The sequence below is a fragment of the Rattus norvegicus genome, chromosome 18, assembly GCF_021556685.1.
Source record: "Rattus norvegicus strain SHRSP/BbbUtx chromosome 18, alternate assembly SHRSP_T2T, whole genome shotgun sequence".
NCBI lineage: Eukaryota > Metazoa > Chordata > Mammalia > Rodentia > Muridae > Rattus > Rattus norvegicus.
Genome location: NC_141551.1, coordinates 41,663,276 through 41,685,339, shown reverse-complemented (window position 1 = coordinate 41,685,339; position 22,064 = coordinate 41,663,276). Strand labels below are relative to the sequence as shown.

Sequence of the window (22,064 nt, the reverse complement as noted above, 5' to 3'; positions counted from 1 at the left end):
GAAACCCACTAAAAGGGGAAAAAAGAGAGAGAGAGAGAGAAAAGAAAAGGAGAGAAAAAAAAAACTAAGCTAAACTAAACAAAAAGTAACCTTTCGAGCCTATTGATAAATAAGTAATGTCATGTGTTTAGAAACAACTATACTTCACACACACACACACACACACACACACATACACACACACACACACACACACACACACACACGAGTGCGCACGAAAGAGGTTCTGTGGCTCGCTATAAGAACATACCCAGTTATTTAAAATGATTTAAAAATGTACTTTTTTGAGAATCTGGCAATCGAGAGGCTAGCATACTTCCGCATACTTACTGTGTTTACAGCATTCTTGCAACTGTTCCACACCCCACCCTCACCCCCACCACCAAAGTGTTGGTCTGGGTCAGTAACGGGTGACCAGCTGCAAGGGCCAGTGTGGAATTCAATGCAGTTTTAAGGATCACGAAGGACAGAAACCTGTCTGCCATACCCAACGGATAGAAGGAAAAGAGAACCACTCTTCTCAGTACTTAAGCACAGAGGCTCTTCTTCCCAGCTCCCAACAGCCGTTTAGTGTTTATTTCTCAGTTTTCACTTTGTCTTGGTCCTCACTGCAATAAAAGCACTTGGATTGCTGTCCACTATTAACCATAACGCAGTAACTGGGCAGCTGAGTCAGCACTCCATGCCTGGCTTGTGTTTTCTCTTCTGCCTCTGATTTAACCTGTGTTGTTAGCAGAGCCCTGTTCAAATGACCTGTCAGGCTGATGGTACCCGCTCCTGTGCTCCTGTAACAGTGGTCGCCTAACTGAGAGAAGGTAGTAATTGGTAGAGGGATGCACACATACCTTTCAGGAGGATGAAAAGGACAGGACACAGGAAAGGAGGGAGAAACTGTGTTCTTTTGTTCCCTTTGTTTTGCTAAGAAACCATAGAACCCTCGAGGGAAAAAATTATAGTCTCCCAAGTGTTCCTACAATTGAATGCTTGTGTAATCAAGGCTCCGGGAAGAGGAAAAGTAGAAATGGGGTGGGGGTGGGGGAGGAGGCCCCTCAATCTCCAAGTGCAGGTCAGTTCTAAAGTCCTAGAGGTGAAGCAATGATATCATAGCATCTTCTCTCCCAACTTCCATTCAAACCAAACAAGTCTTGGCTCTAGAGCCCCATCTCATATCTTGGCTTCGAGTGTTTAATATATTAACATCTAATTACTCTTTGGCTATTTTATACCTTAGTCTAAATACTGCGGTATCTACATATTTCTAGTGAAAAAAAATTGCCCCAAGAGAAAACTAACCCATGTTTTTGACTGTGTCTAAGAAATTCATTAACTCCTAAATTTCCACCCTCTAAACGTCATCTTCTGCCACCAGGACGCCAATATTATGTTGCAAGTCATTAAAACCACTTCCCTAGCAGCTTGAACCCAGCCCTGTTCAACTATGAACTAGGGCAACAAACAAACAAACAACAACAAGAACAACAACAAAAACCTCACTACCTCATTCCTAGTTACTTTTACTGCAAGGAAAGAAACCAAAAGCTTGCAATCTGGCAATGGTGTGAAACCTTAAGCTGGTTCCCAGACTGAGCTGTATTTGACCTGGGCTTTATATCAAGACAGAGATATATGATCCTGAGTAACATGAGTGTAATGAGAAGCACGATCTCGAGTTAAGGACTGATGAAAGTCCGAGAAGGTAGAAACCTCACTGGATTTTTCCAGAATCATTACACCCAAAAGCATGCCCTTTGACTAAATTTGACTTCATTCTTACACAATCAGTAGCATGTCCACTTTGCTGATCTTATAAAAGGGCACAAAAATCAACCTGGAAAAATCAAACATGATTGGCTGAGCTCAAAGGTGATGAAGTGAGACTAAGCAGAGGAAACGCTCCTAAGGGGAAAGAATGTGGACGAGGAAAAGTACCAAACAGAGTTCGATTAAAAGGTTAAGGTGCCCCAAACTAACAATGCACCATGGTACAGAAGTTCTTAGGCATACGAAATAGTTACACTGTATTTTTCTAAGCCCTTAAAGCATATTCTAATACAAATTTTAAACTGTCAACTGACAAAATTTCTCCATTAGTTATGTATCCTGTTGCTATGACAAAATGCCTGGTGCTCTACTTACGTTCCTGTGGCTGTGATGAAATGCACTGACCTAAAGCAGCTTGGAGGAGGAAAGGGGTTCTTTGGCTTACATTTCTAGGCCATGGTCCATCCGTGAAGGAAGCCAGAGAGGGAACTTGCAGAAACTTTGGGGGAATCTGCTTACAGCCTTACTCCTACTTGTCACCCAGACCTTTCTTAAGTAGCTCAGACCACGGGCTGAGAAACTGAAAGCATCACACATAGTGGGCTGTGCCCTCCTAAGTCAGTTGACAATCAAGACAGCCACATAGAGACAACTGCACAGCCCAATCCGATAAAACAATTATTCAGTTGAAACCTTTTTAGGTGACTCTAGGCTGTGAGGTTGACAGTTGATGCTACTGAGGACTTTGCAACTGAAGAAAGGAAAGACTTGTGTTGCATTATCGTTTGAAGGGATAGATTTCATGATGGCAGAAAAAGCATGGCCATAGGACTGGAAGGTTTCTAGTCACACTGTATACCTTGGCTGGAAACAAAGTAAATAGGATGTGGGAGAAACCCACGAAACCTCAAGAACCACCCCCAAAGTGATCAACTTCCTCCAGTGAATCTCCATAGCCTTCCCACCAACTAAGGAGAAGGTGTTATAAACACATTTGCCTGTGAAGGACAGTGGAAATCACCGGAACTTCCCAGTGTTTCTCCCAAAGATTATGATCTGATCGTAAGAGATGGAATGGTGCATCTAGAATCCATTGCCCTTTCAAATAACTTCTCTACAGGTTTCCTCAGGTGTGCCAGTCCGTTGAATATAATCCAAAACTGTCTTTCCAAATGAAAGATTCACATTTCAAAACTCTCCTCAGTTTTCTTATTAATCCCCAGAGAGCAAAAACCTTACTGCTTATGAATTATACTCATTTATTATACCAGCTTATAACTCTATATTAATTTTTGACATGTACTATACTTAAAACTACTTCAACCTATTGCCTATAGTTGCAAAACACTGAGGTACATTCATAAGAGAATGACTAATTAAACTATATGACAAACATGTGATATGACAAAAGAATAAAAGGGATTCTAATGAAACAACACATGTGAGATACCTCTGCTGGTAAAGCACATGTTGTACAGTAATAGAGGCTCAAGTGCCCACACCCACACAAACTCCTATATACACCACACACTGACACACCCACCCAGAAATACATTCGTGTACGTGTGCATATAGTAAATTTTAAAAGTAACATATGAAGAATGTTAACTGTACTCCTCAACTTATAGTAAACTTCCTAATCGATCAACCCATCAGAGCTTTAAGAAATTGTGACTCCAAAATGCATGCTTGGCTGCTTGTGCAGCTCAGTGGTAGAATACTTGCCTAATATGCATTAATCCTTAGGGTTGACCACTAAGAGTACCACCAAATTTCCTCATTTGTGATCATGGGAATTATAGTTACTGCTCATTATCAGAAGGAAATATCATGCCAAGTGTCATTACTCTTGGAAAATATCAAGATACAAATTTGAAAGCTACTTCCTATTAGGTGTGTGGGCTTGGTGGTGTAGGAGGTTATCTGTGAGTTTGAGGTCAGCGTGGTCTACACAGCAAAACCCAGGACAGCCAGGACTACATAGAGACCCTGTCTCAAAAATCTAAAAACAAACAAACAAGAACATTAGAAAGAACATTTAAAACCTCTAAAAGGGAAATCAAAAACCATACGTTAAACAGTTGTAAGTCAGTATTGTGTTTATTATCCTCACTTAAGACAAAGGAAATATAAGATGCCTAGTCTAGCCAAATAATTTTAACAAACTCAATACTCAGTTTGTTGTGAGTGTAATTGAGAAGCCACTTGTTTTGAGAGCCAAGAGCATCTAAGGAGCCATGGCAACACAGTCTGCTTCCCATGTGTTCTCACATCTCCCTCAGCACTCACTGAAGAAGCCAGCCTTCTCTTGGAGAGGTCCTCAGAAGAATCACCAGTCCTGCCAGGTTCCATCACTTCAGGCTTGCTGCAGCCATTGTTTGATTAAGGTACTTTAAAACAGAAAAGACTCCTACATTCAAAAGACCCATTTCCTGGTGGGAACTGCTATGAGTGTTGTGTAGGTGAGCCAAGGCCTACAGTGTCAGTGTCACTGGAGGCCATTAAGATCATCAGTCATTGCTGCTCATTGAAGCCTTTCCTGGGCAAGTAATAAAAGACAAGTCATAATTCCTTTGTTCAGGGAGCTCTCAGACCTGCTTTGAGGAGTTCTGTAATTAAGTGAGTAGAGGACATCCACCACAAACAGAATGCACTGTTGAGCCAGAAGCAAGAGTAAAAGGACTGTGAGCTTCCCCACAGAAGAAGAGAGACCAAAAAAGTCAAATCACATCCAAAAGAGCTTCTAAAGGAGCAAGAAAACTCCAGGGAAGGATTGAGTGGGAAAGGCATTGGCTTATTTGGGAGGGGCTTGCTCCAAGCAAGAACTAAATATAAGAAGTCTACGTGTTGCAGAAGGCTTAACTTAGGTTGAAACTGTTGTGTGATGATTGAGGCTCCAAGATGTGCCATTCCTAAATGGCAAAAAAATGGTGTGGTTGGCCACAAGGCAGACAGAATAAGACAACCAAGAGGGAACAAGCAGAAAGGTATGTTCAGGACCTCTGGCAGCCCCCTGTTGGGGATACCTCACAGGGTTTTACATTGTTTCCAACCTGAACAGAGTACTGTGAGTGAATATGACAGGCAGGCTAACAGGTTTGTTGTTATTTTAAGATTTATTTTATATATGTGAGTACACTGTTGCTCTCCAGAGACACTAGAAGAGGGCATCAGACACCATCACAGATGTTGTGAGCCACATGGTTGCTGGGAATTGAACTCAGAACCTGTGGAAGAGCAGTCAGTGCTCTTAACTGCTGAGCCATCTCTCCAGCCCCCTAACAGGTTTTTTTAATGTAATTATTTTGTTATATTACTGTTTTATTTTCTGTTTACTACTATAGCAAATACTCTGCTAGAACTGTAATTATTATGCTAATGTGTATTACTAGTTGATTTACCAATATCATGGCACCCTTATTAAAATGGAATATGTCCCAGTCCCAAGACACAGTTATATTTGCTATAACCTCAATTTGGACCTATTATTCTCTCTTTCACAAATACCTTCTGTTGCTTGTTCAATGGAAACTATAGCTATCTGGTACATTTTTAAAAGGCTTTGTTTTCTATTTTAGATATCTTTAAAAAAATACGTGAGTATTTTGCCTGCATGGATGTCTGTGCACCATGTGTATGCCTGGTACCTGCAGAAGTCAGAAGAGGGAATCTGGTTCCCTGGAATGAGAGTTATGGATGGTGGTGAATCTCCATGTGTTTATGCTAGGAATTGAACTCGGGTCCTTGGCTCTTAACTGCTTAGCCATCTCTCCAGCCCTCTAATAAAAGTTCTAAAGTAAGCATTTTCCTTAGCAAATTTATTGTAAAAATGAAGATCTTTGCAAAACTTCAGCTACAAGAAGTTTTATGTTAATGGATAAATTGTAAAATTGAAAAGAAAGTAAAAGACAACAAATGACTATCAAGAAAGCATGTGATATTGTAGACATCTGTTGTTGTTTGAATAAGCATAGTCTCCATGGGCTCAGATATTTGAATGCTTGGTTATCACTGAGTACCAATACTTGGGAGGACCTTGCTGGAGTAAGTGTGGCTATGTTGGATGAAGTGTGTCACTGGAGGTGAGTTTTTAAAAGCCCAAGCCAGGTCCAGAAGCATTCTGTCTTCCTACTGCCTGTGGATCCAGATGTAGAGCTCTTACCTTAGCTCCTTCTCCAACAACCTCGAGGTCTGTATCCCATCATGCTCCCTACCATGATAACAATGGACTAAATGTCTAAAATGGTAAGGCAGCTCCAATTAAGTGCTTTCCTTTGTAAGAGTTGTGATGGTCATGGTGTTTCTTCATAGCAACAGAGCACCAACTAAGACAATAGCTAAGATGGTGTTGTATAGGCTTATAGGTAAAAGTGGCTGTACTTTATTGATTAGAAAGAAGATATAACAATGCAGAGGGTTTTAAATCTCTTCTTTGTGAGAGTTTGGTGATTTTTTTCCCGTGGAATTTAATCATGCCTTTCAATGTTCTAACTCATTTCTCTTATTTGCCTGTAATATCACTGTGCTGTCATTTGTGCAGTCACCTTTTCTACCTATCACATCATTTATTTATGTCTTATTTCAGACACTTTTCATTCTAAAGAGAGTGAACTTCTTGGCTCTTGTCCTTTTTTATCTTTCTTTGTTCCATGTCTTATACGTCTACGAACATTCATAACATTTTCATATTCTGCTGTACTTCTGATGTTCTGCTCTCATAAGATCTGGCCTTAGTTCATTGCTTTTCATTCCTCTGCTCTCTCCCTAGTGGAACTACAAAAATAACCATTGCTAGGCCCTGCCCGCTAGCCCTACTCTCTTTTTTCAACATTTCTCTCTTATATGCATAAAATAAACATGTCCAACAGATGGTGCAAAAGCCCTAGTCCAGAAAGGAGATAAATTTTCAGTGGCTGTGGTGGAACTGAGACCCTATGCATTAAAACTAAAATAGCTTCAAAGTAAAACAGACTCCTCGCTATTTTAAGGATTTCCCATTAGGGAAGGATATGTTTCTGAAAGACCAGGAATATGTCAACATGTACACAGTTAAGAAATGCCCATCCCGGTTGGGGATTTAGCTCAGTGGTAGAGCGCTTGCCTAGGAAGTGCAAGTCCCTGGGTTCAGTCCTCAGCTCCGGAAAAAAAAAAAAAGACAAAATAACAGAAGAAATGCCCATCTCTGACAGGTAAGATTCATTAGCCTGTTATTGTACAGTTAAAGAGGAGACATTCTAAAATGAGTACAGAATATGTGTAATAAAGCCAGAGGAGGCTTCAGAGTGACATATCTGCATAGCAGAGTAACGGGGGCAAACTAGAAAATTGAACATTTCACCATGAGCTACTGTCCCATCTTTGTCAAAATTTGACTTACTATCATAAAATTAGATGACAAATGGGAGCAAGGGTGCATGGAAAGATGAGTCTTACATACCGCTGGTGGTAATATAAACTGAGGTAGTCACAATATAAGTCAATATGGAACTTCCATATGTCTCAGTTATAGCAGTTTGATATACCCCAAAAGACCAAGTCAACATACTACAGAAATACTTATACATTCATGTTTATAGTACACTATCTGTAACAGCCAGGAAATCAAACCAGCTAAGATGTCCATCAGCATATCGAATTGTTTTTAGCCATAAAGAAAGACATATTCATGATATTTGCTAGAAAATACATGGAAATGAAAATAATTCTGTTAGGTGAAATAAGTCAGAGTCAAAACCACATATAGAAGCTGGATTTCTCTCATAGAGAAAGCATGAATTTAAAAAAGGTGTGCCGACAGGAGCCGGATGTAGATCGCTCCTGAGAGACACAGCCAGAATACAGCAAATACAGAGGTGAATGCCAGCAGCAAACCACTGAACTGAGAATAGAACCCCCGTTGAAGGAATCAGAGAAAGAACTGGAAGAGCTTGAAGGGGCTCGAGACCCCATATGTACAACAATGCCAAGCAACCAGAGCTTCCAGGGACTAAGCCACTACCTAAAGACTATACATGGACTGACCCTGGACTCTGACCTCATAGGTAGCAATGAACATCTTAGTAAGAGCACCAGTGTAAGGGGAAGCCCTGGGTCCTGCTAAGACTGAACCCCCAGTGAACTAGACTGTTGGGGGGAGGGCGGCAATGGGGGGAGGGTTGGGAGGGGAATACCCATAAGGAAGGGGAGGGGGGAGGGGGAGGGGGATTTTTGCCCGGAAACCGGGTAAGGGAATAACACTCGAAATGTATATAAGAAATACTCAAGTTAATAAAAAAAAAAAAGTAAATAAAAAAGGTGTGCGTGCGTGCGTGCGTGCGTGTGTGTGTGTGTGTGTGTGTGTGTGTGTGTTGAAACTAGAAAGGAGACCATTCGAGGAGAAGGGAAGATCATAAGGGAAAAGGGGAAAGAGAGAGTAAGCGTATAAGAACAATGGGGTGTCCTTGTGGCAAAGGCTTTCTTTCTTGCTCAGATAGTCTTTCACTCAGAAACATTGCCAGACACACAAAACTCACCAAGTTAGTAGCTTCTAGGTTCTTGTCTCATTGATTCCAAGACTATAAAAATTATATATATATATATATATATTTGTATTTTATTATTGGACATTTAAGAAAAAGAAAACACAGAGCCCCTACCCAAGGGGCTCTCATAATCAAACCTGTTTTTTTTTTAATTAACTTGAGTATTTCTTATTTACATTTGGAATGTTATTCCCTTTCCCAGTTTCCGGGCAAACATCCCCCTAAACCCTCCCCCTCCCCTTCCTTATATGTGTTCCCCTCCCAATCCTCCCCCCATTACAACGCTCCCCCAACAGTATAGTTCACTGGGGGTTCAGTCTTAGCAGGACCCAGGGCTTCCCCTTCCACTGGTGCTCTTACTAGGATATTCATTGCTACCTATGAGGTCAGAGTCCAGGGTCAGTCCATGTATAGTCTTTAGGTAGCAGCTTAGTCCTTGGAAGCTCTGGTTTGTTGGCATTGTTGTTCATAAGGGGTCTCGAGCCCCTTCTAGCTCTTCCAGTTCTTTCTCTGATTCCTTCAACGGGGGTCCCATTCTCAGTTCAGTGGTTTGCTGCTGGCATTCACCTCTGTATTTGCTGTATTCTGGGTGTGTCTCTCAGGAGAGATCTACATTCGGTTCCTGTCGGCCTGCACTTTGCTTCATCCATCTTGTCTAATTGGGTGGCTGTATATGTATGGGCCACATGTGGGGCAGGCTCAGAATGGGTGTTCCTTCTGTCTCTGTTTTAATCTTTGCCTCCCTATTCCCTGCCAAGGGTATTCTTGTTCCCCTTTTAAAGAAGGAGTGAAGCATTCTCATTTTGATCATCCATCTTGAGTTTCATGTGTTCTAGGCGTCTAGGGTAATTCAAGCATTTGGGCTAATATCCACTTATCAATGAGTGCATACCATGTGTGTTTTTCTGTGATTGGGTTACCTCACTCAGGATGATATTTTCCAGTTCCATCCATTTGCCTATGAATTTCACAAAGTCATTGTTTTTGATAGCTGAGTAATATTCCATTGTGTAGATGTACCACATTTTCTGTATCCATTCCTCTGTTGAAGGGCATCTGAGTTCTTTCCAGCTTCTGGCTATTATAAATAAGGGTACTATGAACATAGCGGAGCACATGTCTTTTTTATACGTTGGGGCATCTTTTGGGTATAGGCCCAAGTGAGGTATAGCTGGGTCCTCAGGTAGTTCAATGTCCAATTTTATGAGGAACCTCCAGACTGATTTCCAGAATGGTTGTACCAGTCTGCAATCCCACCAACAATGTAGGAGTATTCCTCTTTCTCCGCATCCTTGCCAGCATTTGCTGTCACCTGAGTTTTTGATTTTAGCCATTCTTACTTGTGTGAGGTGAAATCTCAGGGTTGTTTTTACTTGCATTTCCCTTATGACTAAAGATGTTGAACATTTCTTTAGGTGTTTCTCAGTCATTCGGCATTCCTCAGCTGTGATTTCTTTGTTTAGCTCTGAACCCCATTTTTTAACAGGATTATTTGTCTCCCTGTGGTCTAACTTCTTGAGTTCCTTGTATATTTTGGATATAAGGCCTCTATCTGTTGTAGGATTGGTAAAGATCTTTTCCCAATCTGTTGGTTGCCGTTTTGTCCTAACCACAGTGTCCTTTGCCTTACAAAAGCTTTGCAGTTTTATGAGATCCCATTTGTTGATTCTTGATCTTAGAGCATAAGCCATTGGTGTTTTGTTCAGGAAATTTTCTCCAGTGCCCATGTGTTCGAGATGCTTCCCCACTTTTTCTTCTAGTAGTTTGAGTGTATCTTGTTTGATGTGGAGGTCCTTGATCCACTTAGACTTAAGCTTTGTACAGGGTGATAAGCATGGATCGATATGCATTCTACATGTTGACCTCCAGTTGAACCAGGACCATTTGCTGAATATGCTATCCTTTTTCCATTGGATGGTTTTGGCTCCTTTGTCAAAAATCAAGTGCCCATAGGGGTGTGGGTTCATTTCTGGGTCTTCAATTCTATTCCATTGGTCTATCTGTCTGTCTCTGTACCAATACCATGCAGTTTTTATCACTATTGCTCTGTAATACTGCTTGAGTTCAGGGATAGTGATTCCCCCTGAAGTCCTTTCATTGTTGAGGATAGTTTTAGCTATCCTGGGTTTTTTGTTATTCCAAAAGAATTTGCAAATTGTTCTGTCTAACTCTTTGAAGAATTGGATTGGTATTTTGATGGGGATTGCATTGAATCTGTAGATCGCTTTTCTCAAAATGGCCAATTTTACTATATTAATCCTTCCAATCCATGAGCATGGGAGATGTTTCCATCTTCTGAGGTCTTCTTCAATTTCTTTCTTCAGAGGCTTGAAGTTCTTATTGTACAGATCTTTTACTTGCTTGGTTAAAGTCACACCGAGGTACTTTATATTATTTGGGAATATTGTGAAGGGTGTCGTTTCCCTAATTTCTTTCTCGGTTTGTTTCTCTTTTGTGTAGAGGAAGGCTACTGATTTATTTGAGTTAATTTTATACCCAGCCACTTTGCTGAAGTTGTTTATCAGCTTTAGTAGTTCTCTGGTGGAACTTTTGGGATCACTTAAATATACTATCATATCATCTGCAAATAGTGATATTTTGACTTCTTCTTTTCCAATCTGTATCCACTTGATCTCCTTTTGTTGTCTGATTGCTCTGGCTAGAACTTCAAGAACTATATTGAATAAGTAGGGAGAGAGTGGGCAGCCTTGTCTAGTCCCTGATTTTAGTGGGATTGCTTCAAGTTTCTCTCCATTTAGTTTAATGTTAGCTACTGGTTTGCTGTATATGGCTTTTACTATGTTTAGGTATGGGCCTTGAATTCCTGTTCTTTTCAGGACTTTTATCATGAAGGGGTGTTGAATTTTGTCAAATGCTTTCTCAGCATCTAATGAAATGATCATGTGGTTTTGTTCTTTCAGTTTGTTTATATAATGGATCACGTTGATGGTTTTCTGTATATTAAACCATCCCTGCATGCCTGGGATGAAGCCTACTTGATAATGGTGGATGATTGTTTTGATGTGCTCTTGGATTAGGTTTGCCAGAATTTTATTGAGTATTTTTGCGTCGATATTCATAAGGTCTGAAATTCTCTTTCTTTGTTGGGTCTTTGTGTGGTTTAGGTATAAGAGTAATTGTGGCTTCATAGAAGGAATTCGGTAGTGCTCCATCTGTTTCAATTTTGTGGAATAGTTTGGATAGTATTGGTATGAAGTCTTCTATGAAGGTCTGATAGAATTCTGCACTAAACCCACCTGGACCTGGGCTCTTTTTGGTTGGGAGACCTTTAATGACTACTTCTATTTAGTTAGGAGTTATGGGGTTGTTTAAATGTAAACCTGTTATTTTATATGCTAACTTAAAGTTAATAAAAAATGCTGGTAAGATGAAGAGAAAGAGGGAGGAAAAACAAAACAAAAAACATTTATGAACCACCAAACTCTTCTAGGAGGTCCCAGAGAAAATCATTAAGGTAGAACAACATTCTCATTGTACTATTGAGAAAGGGATTCTTGAGGTTTTCTGCCTGCGCTGAAAACCAGTCACCAGGAGCGCCTACACACCTCTGAGAGCAGAAGTAAGACCAACTCTACAGCATCAAGCAACCCACCTGGAGGCTTCAGGCCACACAAACCTGCCCCGACCTGTGGGGGTTACCTGAGAGGGGGCGAAAGAATAGGGGACAGGAGGTTTAAAGAAGGAGAGCAAGTCTATGGTCTGATCAAACTCTGAAATTTTATTTAAAAACAGCGGCTCATAAAGACAAGCAGGCGGGAAGCCACCCAGGACTTCCAATCATCACAGGCCAACCCATTAGTGCCACCACCCTGCCTATATCCCTAAACCATAAATTGCAGGTATAAACTGATAGAAACAGATGGCCGGAGACAGAGGATGTGAAAGTGATAAGAACAGAGAGCAAGGTGTCCCAGAGGGTTAAGTGGGCTTGATATTCCTGAAACATTCCAGGGACAGAGGGTGCGTAAGCAGGCTTGGCTCTTGGCACAAACCCAGAAGCAGCTCTCTCTTCCCATATACGACTGAAAGAAAACAGTTCTACAGGAGTGCTAATACACAGGCTCACATGAGGGTCAAGCCACTGTCAGAAACAGCAAAACAAAGTAACACCAGAGACAACCTGATGGCAAGAGTCAAGTGCAGGAACCGAAGCAAACAAAACCAAGACTATATGACATCACCAGAGCCCAGTTCTCCCACTAAAGCAAATACTAGATATCCCAATATACTGGAAAAGCAAGGTTTGGATTTAAAATCACATCTCATGATGATGATAGAGGACTTTAAGAAGGACATAAATAACTCCTTTAAAGAAATACAGGACAACACAGGTAAACAAGTAGAAGTTCTTAAAGAGGAAACACAAAAATCACTTAAAGAATTACAGAAAAACACAACCAAACAGGTGAAGGAATTGAATAAAACCATCCAGGATTTAAAAATGGAAATAGAAACAATAAAGAAAGCACAAAGGGAGACAACCTTGGAGATAGAAAACCTAGGAAAGAGATCAGGAATCATAGATGCAAGCATCACCAACCAAATACAAGACATAGAAGAGAGAATCTCAGGGGCAGAAGATAGAGAACACTGACACAACCATTACAGATAATATAAAACATAAAAAGCTCCTAACCCAAAACATCCAAGAAATCCAGGACACAACGAGATTAACCTAAGGATAATAGGTGTAGAAGAAAGCAAAGACTCCCAATTTAAAGGGCCAGTAAATATCTTCAATAAAATTATAGAAGAAAACTTCCCTAACCTTAAGAAAGAGATGCCCATAAATATACAAGAAGCCTACAGAACTCCAAATAGATTGGGCCAGAAAAGAAATTCCTCCCATCATATAATAGTTGAAACACCAAATGCACAAAAAAAGAAAGAAAAAGAAAGAAAAAAAGAAAGAATATTAAAAGCAGTAAGGGAAAAAGGTCAAGTAACATATAGAGGCAGACATATCAGAATTACACCAGACTTCTCACCAGAGACTATGAAAGCCAGAAGATCCTGGGCAGATGTCATACAGACCCTAAGAGAACACAAATGCCAGCCCAGGCTAATATATCCAGCAAAACTCTCAATTAACATAGATGTAGCAACCAAGATATTCCATGACAAAAACCAAATTTACACAATATCTTTCTATAAATCAAGCCCTACAAAGGATAATAGATGGAAAATTCCAACACAAGGAAGGAAAATACACCCTAAAAAAATGCAAAACCAAAAGAAGAGATAAACACAAACATAATTCCACCTCTAACAACAAAAATAACAGGACAGGACAATCACTATTCTTTAATATCTCTTAACATCAATGGACTCAATCCCCCGAAAAAAAAAAGTCATAGACTAACAGAGTGGATATGTAAAGATGACCCAACATTTTGCTGCATACAAGAAACATGCCTCAGAGACAAAGACAGGCACTACCACAGGATAAAAGGCTGGAAAACAACTTTCAAAGCAAATATTCCGAAGAAAACAAACTGGAATAGCCATTTTAATATCAAATAAAATCAACTTTCAACCAAAAGTTGTCAAAAATGATAAGGAAGGACACTTAATATTCATAAAAGGAAAAATCCACCAAGATGAACTCTCAGTCCTGAATATCTGTGCTCTAAATGCAAGGGCACCTACATACATAAAAGAAACCTTACTAAAGTTCAAAGCACACATTGCACCTCACAAAATAATAGTAGGAGATTTGAACACCTCACTCTCATCAATGGACAGATCATGGAAACAGAAACTAAACAGAGATATAGAGAAACTGAAGTTATGAACCAAATGGATTTAACAGATATTTTTAGAACATTTCATCCTAAGACAAAAAAATATAACTTCTCAGGACCTCGTGGTGCCTTCTCCAAAATTGACCATACAATCTATCACAAAACAGGCCTCAACAAATACAAGAAGGTTGAAATAATTCCATGCATCCTATCAGATCACAACAGACTAAGGCTGGTCTTCAATAACAACAATAGTGACAGAAAGTCCATACATACATGGAAGTTGAACAATGCTCTACTCAATGATAACTTGGTCAAGGAAGAAATAAAGGAAGAAATTAAAGACATTTTAGACTTTAATGAAAATGAAGGCACAATATACCCAAACTTATGGGACTCAATGAAAGCAGTGCTCAGAGGAAAACTCATAGTTCTGAGTGCCTCCAAAAAGAAACTGGAGAGAGCATACATTAGCAGCTTGACAGCACACCTAACAGCTCTAGAACAAAAAGAAGCAAATACACCCAAGAGGAATAGAAGGCAGGAAATAATCAAACTCAGGGCTGAAATCAACCAAGTTCAAACAAAAAGGACTATACAAAGAATCAACAAAACAAGGAGGTGGTTCTTGGAGAAAATCAACAAGATAGATAAACCCTTAGCCAGACTAACCAGAGGGCATAGAGAGTGTATCCAAATTAACACAATCAGAAATGAAAAGGAAGACATAACTACAGAATCTGAGGAAATTCAAAAAATTATCAGATCCTACTACAAAAGTCTATAGTCAACAAAACTGGAAAATCTGGAGGAAATGGACAATTTTCTAGACAAATACCAGGTAGCAAGTTAAAACAGGATCAGATAAACAATCTAAACAATCCCATAACTCCTAAAGAAATAGAAGCATTTATTAAAAGTCTTCCAACCAAAAAGAGCCCAGGACCAGATGAGTTTAGTGCAGAATTCTATCAGACCTTCATAGAAGACCTCATATCAATACTATCCAAACTATTCCACAATATAGAAATAGAAGGAGCATTACCCAAGTCCTTCTACGAAGCCACAATTACACTTCTACCTAAACCACACAAAGACCAAACCAAAAAAAGAAAACTTCAGACCAATTTCCCTTATGAATATCGATGCAAAAAAAAAAAACCCTCAGTAAAATTCTCACAAACCAAATCCAAGAACACTTCAAAATGATCATCCATCATGATCAAGTAGGCTTCATCCCAGGGATTCAGGGATGGTTCAACATATGGAAATCATCAACATAATCCACTATGTAAACAAACTCAAAGAAAAAAACCACACAATCACTTTATTAGATGCTGAGAAAGCATTTGACAAAATTCAACACCCCTTCATGATAAAAGTCTTGAAAAGATCAGGAATTCAAGGACCATACCTAAACATAGTAAAAGGAATATACAGCAAACAGTAGCAAACATTAAACTAAATGGAGAGAAACTTGAAGCAATCCCACTAAAATCAGGGACTAGACAAAGCTGCCATCTCTCTCCCTACTTATACAATATAGTACTTGAAGTCCTAGCCAGAGCAATCAGACAACAAAAGAAGGTCAAAGGGATACAAATTGGAAAGGAAGAAGTCAAAATACCATTATCTACTGATGATATAATAGTATCCTTAAGTGATCCCAAAAGTTCCACCGGAGAACTACTAAGCCTGATAAACAACTTCAGCAAAGTGGCTGGGTATAAAATTAACTCAAACAAATAGTAGCCTTCCTCTACTCAAAGAATAAACAGGCTGAGAAAGAAATTAGGGAAATGATACCCTTCACAATAGTCCCAAATAATATAAAATACCTTGGTGTGACTCTAACCAAGCAAGTGAAAGATCTGTATGACAAGAACTTCAAGTCTCTGAAGAAAGAAATTGAATAAGATCTCAGAAGATGGAAAGATCTCCCATGCTCATGGATTGGCAGGATTAATACAGAAGAAATAGCCATTTTACCAAAAGCAATCTATAGTTTCAATGCAATCCCCATCAAAATTCCAACTCAATTCTTCATAGAGTTAGAAAGAGCAATTTGCAAATTCATTTGGAATAACAAAAGAACCCAGGATAGCTAAAACTATCTTCAACAATAAAAGGACTTCTGGGGAAATCACCATCCCTGACTTCAAGGAGTATCACAGAGCAATAGTGATAAAAACTGTATGGTATTGGTACAGAGACAGACAGATAGACCAGTGGAATAGAATTGAAGACCCAGAAATGAACCCACACACCTATGGTCACTTGATCTTTGACAAAGGAGCTAAAACCATCCAGTGGAAGAAAGATAGCATTTTCAACAAATGGTGCTGGTTCAACTGGAAGTCAGCATGCAAAAGAATGCAGATCGATCCCTGCTTATCACCCTGTACAAAGCTTAAGTCCAAGTGGATCAAGGACCTCCACATCAAACCACATACACTCAAACTAATAGAAGAAAAAGTGGGGAAGCATCTCGAACACATGGGCATTGGAAAAAATTTCCTGAACAAAACACCAATGGCTTATGCTCTAAGATCAAGAATCAACAAATGGGACCTCATAAAACTGCAAAGCTTCTGTTAGGCAAAGGATACTGTCATTAGCACAAAATGGCAACCAACAGACTGGGAAAAGACCTTTATCAATCCTACATCTGATAGAGGGCTAATATCCAAAATATACAAAGAACTCAAGAAGTTAGACTTTAGAGAGCCAAATAATCCTTTTAGAAATGGGGTTCAGAGCTAAACAAAGAATTCACAGCTGAGGAATGCCGAATGGCTGAGAAACACCTAAAGAAATGTTCAACATCCTTAGTTGTCAGGGAAATGCAAATCAAAACAACCTTGAAATTCCACCTCACACCAGTCAGAATGTCTAAAACTCAGGTGAGAACAGATGCTGGCGAGAATGTGGAGAAAGAGGAACACTCCTACATTGTTGGTGGGATTGCAGACTGGTACAACCATTCTGGAAATCAGTCTGGAGGTTCCTCAGAGAATTGGACATTGAACTACCTGAGGAGCCAGCTATACCTTTTCTGGGCATATTCCCAAAGGATGCTCCAACATACAACAAAGACACATATTCCACTATGTTTATAGCAGCCTTATTCATAGTAGGCAGAAGCTGGAAAGAACCCAGATGCCCTTCAACAGAGCAATGGATACAGAACATATAGTACACATACACAGTGGAGTACTACTCAGCTGTCAAAAGCAATGGCTTTATGAACTTCATAGGCAAATGGATGGAAGTGGAAAATATCATCCTGAGTGAAATAACCCAATCACAGTAAAACACACATGGTATGCACTCACTGATGAGTGCATATTAGCCCCAAAGCTTGAATTACCCAAGATATAATCCACAGACCACATGAAGCTCAAAAAGGTCAAACAAAGTGCAAATCCTTCAGTCCTTCTTAGAAGAGGGAACAAACATATTCATAGGAGGGGATATGGAGACAATGTTTGAAGCAGAGACTGAAGGAATGGTCTTTCAGAGCCTGCCCAACCTGGTTATACAGTCCATATATATATATATATATATATATATGTATGTATATATATATATGTATGTATATATATATGTAGCAACCAAAACTAGATAATATTGCTGATGCCAAGAACTGCATGGTGACAGGAGCCTGATATAGCTGTCTTCTGAGAGGTACAGCCAGAACATGACAAATACAGAAGTGAATGCTAGCAGCCAACCATTGAACTGAGAACAGGGTCCCCTTGGAGCAATTAGAGAGAGAATTGAAGGAGCTTAAGGGGCTTTCAACCCCATAAGAACAACAATACCAACCAACCAGAACTCCCAGGGACTAAATCACTACCCAAAGACTACACAAGGACAGCCTCATGGCTCCAGCTGAGAGCTAGATATGTAGCCAAGAATAGCTTTGTTGGGTACCAATGGAAGGAGAAGCCCTGGGTCCTGTCAAGGCTGGACCCCCCCCCCCAGTGTAGGGAAATATGAGGGGGGTGGTTGGGGAGGGGAAACACTCGTATAGAAGAAGGGGAAGGGGTGGAATAGGGGGCTTATGGCCAGGAAACCGGGAAAAGGAATAACATTTGAAATGTAAATAGAAAATACCCGATTAAAAAAGGAAAAGGATTCTTTGGGCAAGTATATATTAAATGTAGAAAAACATATACAGTGCAAAACAAAATCATTAGATACTTTCGAAGAAAATTATAAAACAATCTGCTTGAAATCTATCCAAAAGTTGAACAGTAATGCTTTTCAAAATTTTGACAGTAGGCAATAAATTATTAGGATTTATGATATACTAAGTTTTTTATTTGCAATCTTGGCATCATTTAAATCAATTTAATCCATGGTTGTATGTGTCTTATAGAAACTATACAAAACTGAGCATTCAAGCTTTCTTGAGTAACACTGGGATGTCCCTAGGTTATATTTAGGTATGAGATTTATTTATATTATCAAAAACATTGTAGGCTGCTTTCTTCATAGACTATAACTTTTAAATGCAAGTATTAGCCATTACAGAAAGTAATTTGATAGTATAAGGTCACAAGTCCCACAAAAATTGATCTAAATAATGTGTATACAACAATCTATTTACATACAGTTACATAAACTTTCTTTTTAGGAGAGATAGGTCCGGGGTTAAGAGCACCTGTTGCTTTTGCAGAAGACATGAGTTCAGTTCCCAGCATGCCTTGGTGGTTCGTAACCATCTGTCACTTGAATTATTGTAGATATGATGTCCTCTGATGACCTCAGGCACTACATATATGTAGGTAAAACACTTGTACATATAAAAATAAAGTAAATAAATCTAAAAACATTTCAGTACAAACCCAAACCTGAAAACTATTCTTAGTTTTCCTTTCTCAGACCATGTCTGTACAACGTCCTGCCTGTTATTTACAGTTTACTACTTGACATCATTTATTTCTGGCCAAGAGAAGATGTGTGAATTTGAAACTCTCAGATGCAGCTTCCTAACCTACAATACTATTGATTTTGAATCTTGTTTTGTGTTGCTTTTGTGCTTTGTTTTGATTTTTGTTTTGTGAGACAGAGTTTCTCTGTGTATCCCTGGCTATACTACAACTCTCGGTGTAGACTAAGCTTGTTCTAAGAAAGCAGATGAATGATAGCTCCAAAGGTCGGTGGATTGGGCAGAAGGTAGTATGAGTGTTGAATTCTGTGTCCCCTCCTCTGCTAGCCCCTTCACATTAAGCCTGTGATTTCACTTCTAATAAAGTCAGGACATTTAATATTAACCTGGCTTGAAGATCTAGCGGCTGACTCTCTGTGCCAGATAAACCTTCCCATTCTTTGCTTTAGGATACAAGGACTGGAAAGGCTAATAAGCTATATTTTGACTTTTCCAATTCTGCCAGCAGAGGGCACCAGAGAGCGAGCGAGTTTGCTGATTCCTTTCCTTTTGCTTCTTGCTTCTATCTGCTCAGCCCCACAGTGATTTATTTTTGCCCACTTGCTTCGCCTGTTAGATTCCATTTCAAAGAATTTCCCCTCAGTGTTTCGAACCATTCTTACTCCCAGATGTGGCATCAGCCCTGCTGACCACTCCTTCCTCAGAAATCTGAGTGCTCCAGGGCCCCCTCTTTGTCTTTGATTTCTAATTTGCCAAGACAGTGGAGCCAACCAATTCCCCCAAGGACTAGACCACAGCCATAGCCCATATGAGCCCTTGAGTAGCTGAGGTAGCCCAGCTCTCTTTCACTGTGGCATTCCCACTGGGACAGAGAGCTACTTGCACCTTGTAGCTCCTACCATGTTATCCTCTCGCTTCGTCCGTTGGTCTTTGCCATTTCAGCTCTCCTCTACTAATCCCTTACGTTGAGTTCTCAGAGAGCAGACAGGTATCTGAGTTCCTAATCCAACCCTTACTGATGCAAGAGAGTCTCAAGAAAAGAGTGTGCACTTGGGCTGGACCTTTGCTTTAGTGTGGGACATAACTCTGTTGCCTAGTGTCATTATAAGGTGTCTAGATAGGAAGAGAAGATTTGGAAGTCATAGAGGATGGACCGTCACAATCTGCCTGGAATCCCATCATCCCTTTCCCTGGTAACACAGCGGTTTTAAGGGAAGCATCATGGGGTTGGGGATTTAGCTCAGTGGTAGAGCGCTTGCCTAGGAAGCGGAAGGCCCTGGGTTCGGTCCCCAGCTCGGAAAAAAAGAACCAAAAAAAAAAAAAAAAAAAAGGGAAGCATCATAATCAGTGCTTCCTAAGATTTACAACGACCATGGGAAACGGTCGGAGTGTCGGGGCTTTGTTAATCCCTGTTAAGGGAAAGCCACTTCCTCCTGGTCAACAGAATGGAACGTGAGTTCTTCCTCTGTCCCTGGATGGAGGCAAACTCCTGGAAACAGAAGAAAATTTACTTCTAAAGTCCCTTAAGAGTTCATCCAACGTGGGCTGTCAGTCACCTGGCCAGGAAACCAGCCCTCAGGAAAGCTGATTTGTCTGAAGACTAGCTAAGGAGATTGGAAGATATCTATCTAGCTAGTCTATCTGGAAGATAATTATACCTTCAGCGAGACAGTATACGTACTCATCCCAGAAGTCCTTCGCTCCATTTAGTTGCCTGAAGATCTTTACTGCTAAGCCTGCCCACTTTTCTGAATTCTAACTCAAAAAAAAAAAACCAAAAACAAAAACAAAAACTTTTCATACCTACCCATCTACCTCTTTCTTCTATACCTACCCAAATCCCAAGTATGCCTACCTTGATATCTAGATGCCCTCAACCTTTCTCAAAAGATGTCTTCCCTCCTTCTCCTCCATCATTGAACCCCTCCGTTTTCCTGCACCCTAACTCAAGGAGTGTGACTGCCACTTCTCCGTTTGTATCCCTCACCAGCTGCTGAGATCCACAGGCTGCTTACTGAAAGATCCTAGCTCTCGTCTCAGGATGGCCCGCCCCAGGAAACACCAATCCCAGACAAGCCCTCAAATGAAAGATCCCCGAAGAGAGACCCTTACTCATGTCTTGGGAAATCGCAGACCCCAGACACAGAGAGACCATTTTGGATGTAATAAGCAAAGGCGAGGTTTATTATGGAGATCTATTACGGGGATCTCCGGGCCGACACATATCCCACGCAGGAGACAGAGGTGTCGACCCCGACTTTTAGAAGCAAGGGGTTTTTATAGGGTGAGGAACAGGGGGAGGGGGAGAGTTGGCACGGCTATAAGTGATTGGCTCATTCAAACATAGCAGTGAGATCACAACACAGCAGAAGAGTACGTGCTGACTGGGGCATTCCGGTTTTTAGAAGCCAGGGGCTTATCAGGGTTTGAAGGACATCTGGTTAAAGTGTGACTCTGAGTAAGCTGGGGGAGGTGCCCTCCTACCAAATGGTTTATGAGTCAGTCTTGATAGCTTGGGCTGGTTCCTGCATTCCTTTTCTTTATCTTTATGGCCTGGCAGTCCTGGCTGCAGGGCGGGCCCCGCCCTGCCTGGACAGTGTTTAGCCCTGAGTCTGTGGATTTTGAAACTTATTCTTTTAATTTTATATTTTTAAACCTTAAATCTGTATAATTTTCCTTTCACTTACCCTGATATTTTTCAATCAAAATATAATAAAATGATATCCAAAATTCCTCCTGGGTCCTTTCAGTAAAACTTATTACTCACAAAGGGAACCCCGAATTCCTTAGCTTTCCTTAGTAGCAGCAGCAGCAGCAGTAGCTTTAATCAATCAACACATGGTGGGTTGCAGGGAGAAGCAGACATCTGCAGCATTTGTGGGATGTAGGTTCCAAGACCTCACAGACACCAAGACATATTTAAATCAATTGTGTGGACTGCCATAGCATTCTCATGCAAACTATACACCTCTTTACTATTTAAATTATCTCTAGGTGTTGCTTATAAAATGGAATCTCTCAGAGTAAGACTCATGGGGGTTGGGAGGCAGCAAATCCCAGTTTTAGATAATATAGGGAAACTTAGGACCAGGCGAAGCCTGACCTCAGAACTCCCAATCA

General features: G+C 40.3%; 1 protein-coding gene across 1 annotated transcript in view; it reads right to left on the bottom strand.

Annotated features, from left to right (window-relative positions):
* Arl14epl (ARF like GTPase 14 effector protein like) overlaps positions 1–20,017 on the bottom strand; it is a 30,951-nt gene extending 10,934 nt beyond the window's left edge. Inside the window, exon 1 of the mRNA NM_001432546.1 lies at positions 19,844–20,017. The gene's annotated coding sequence lies outside the window, so the exon portion shown is untranslated. The remainder of the gene's footprint in view (positions 1–19,843) is intronic.
* Between the last annotated feature and the right edge of the window lie 2,047 nt (positions 20,018–22,064).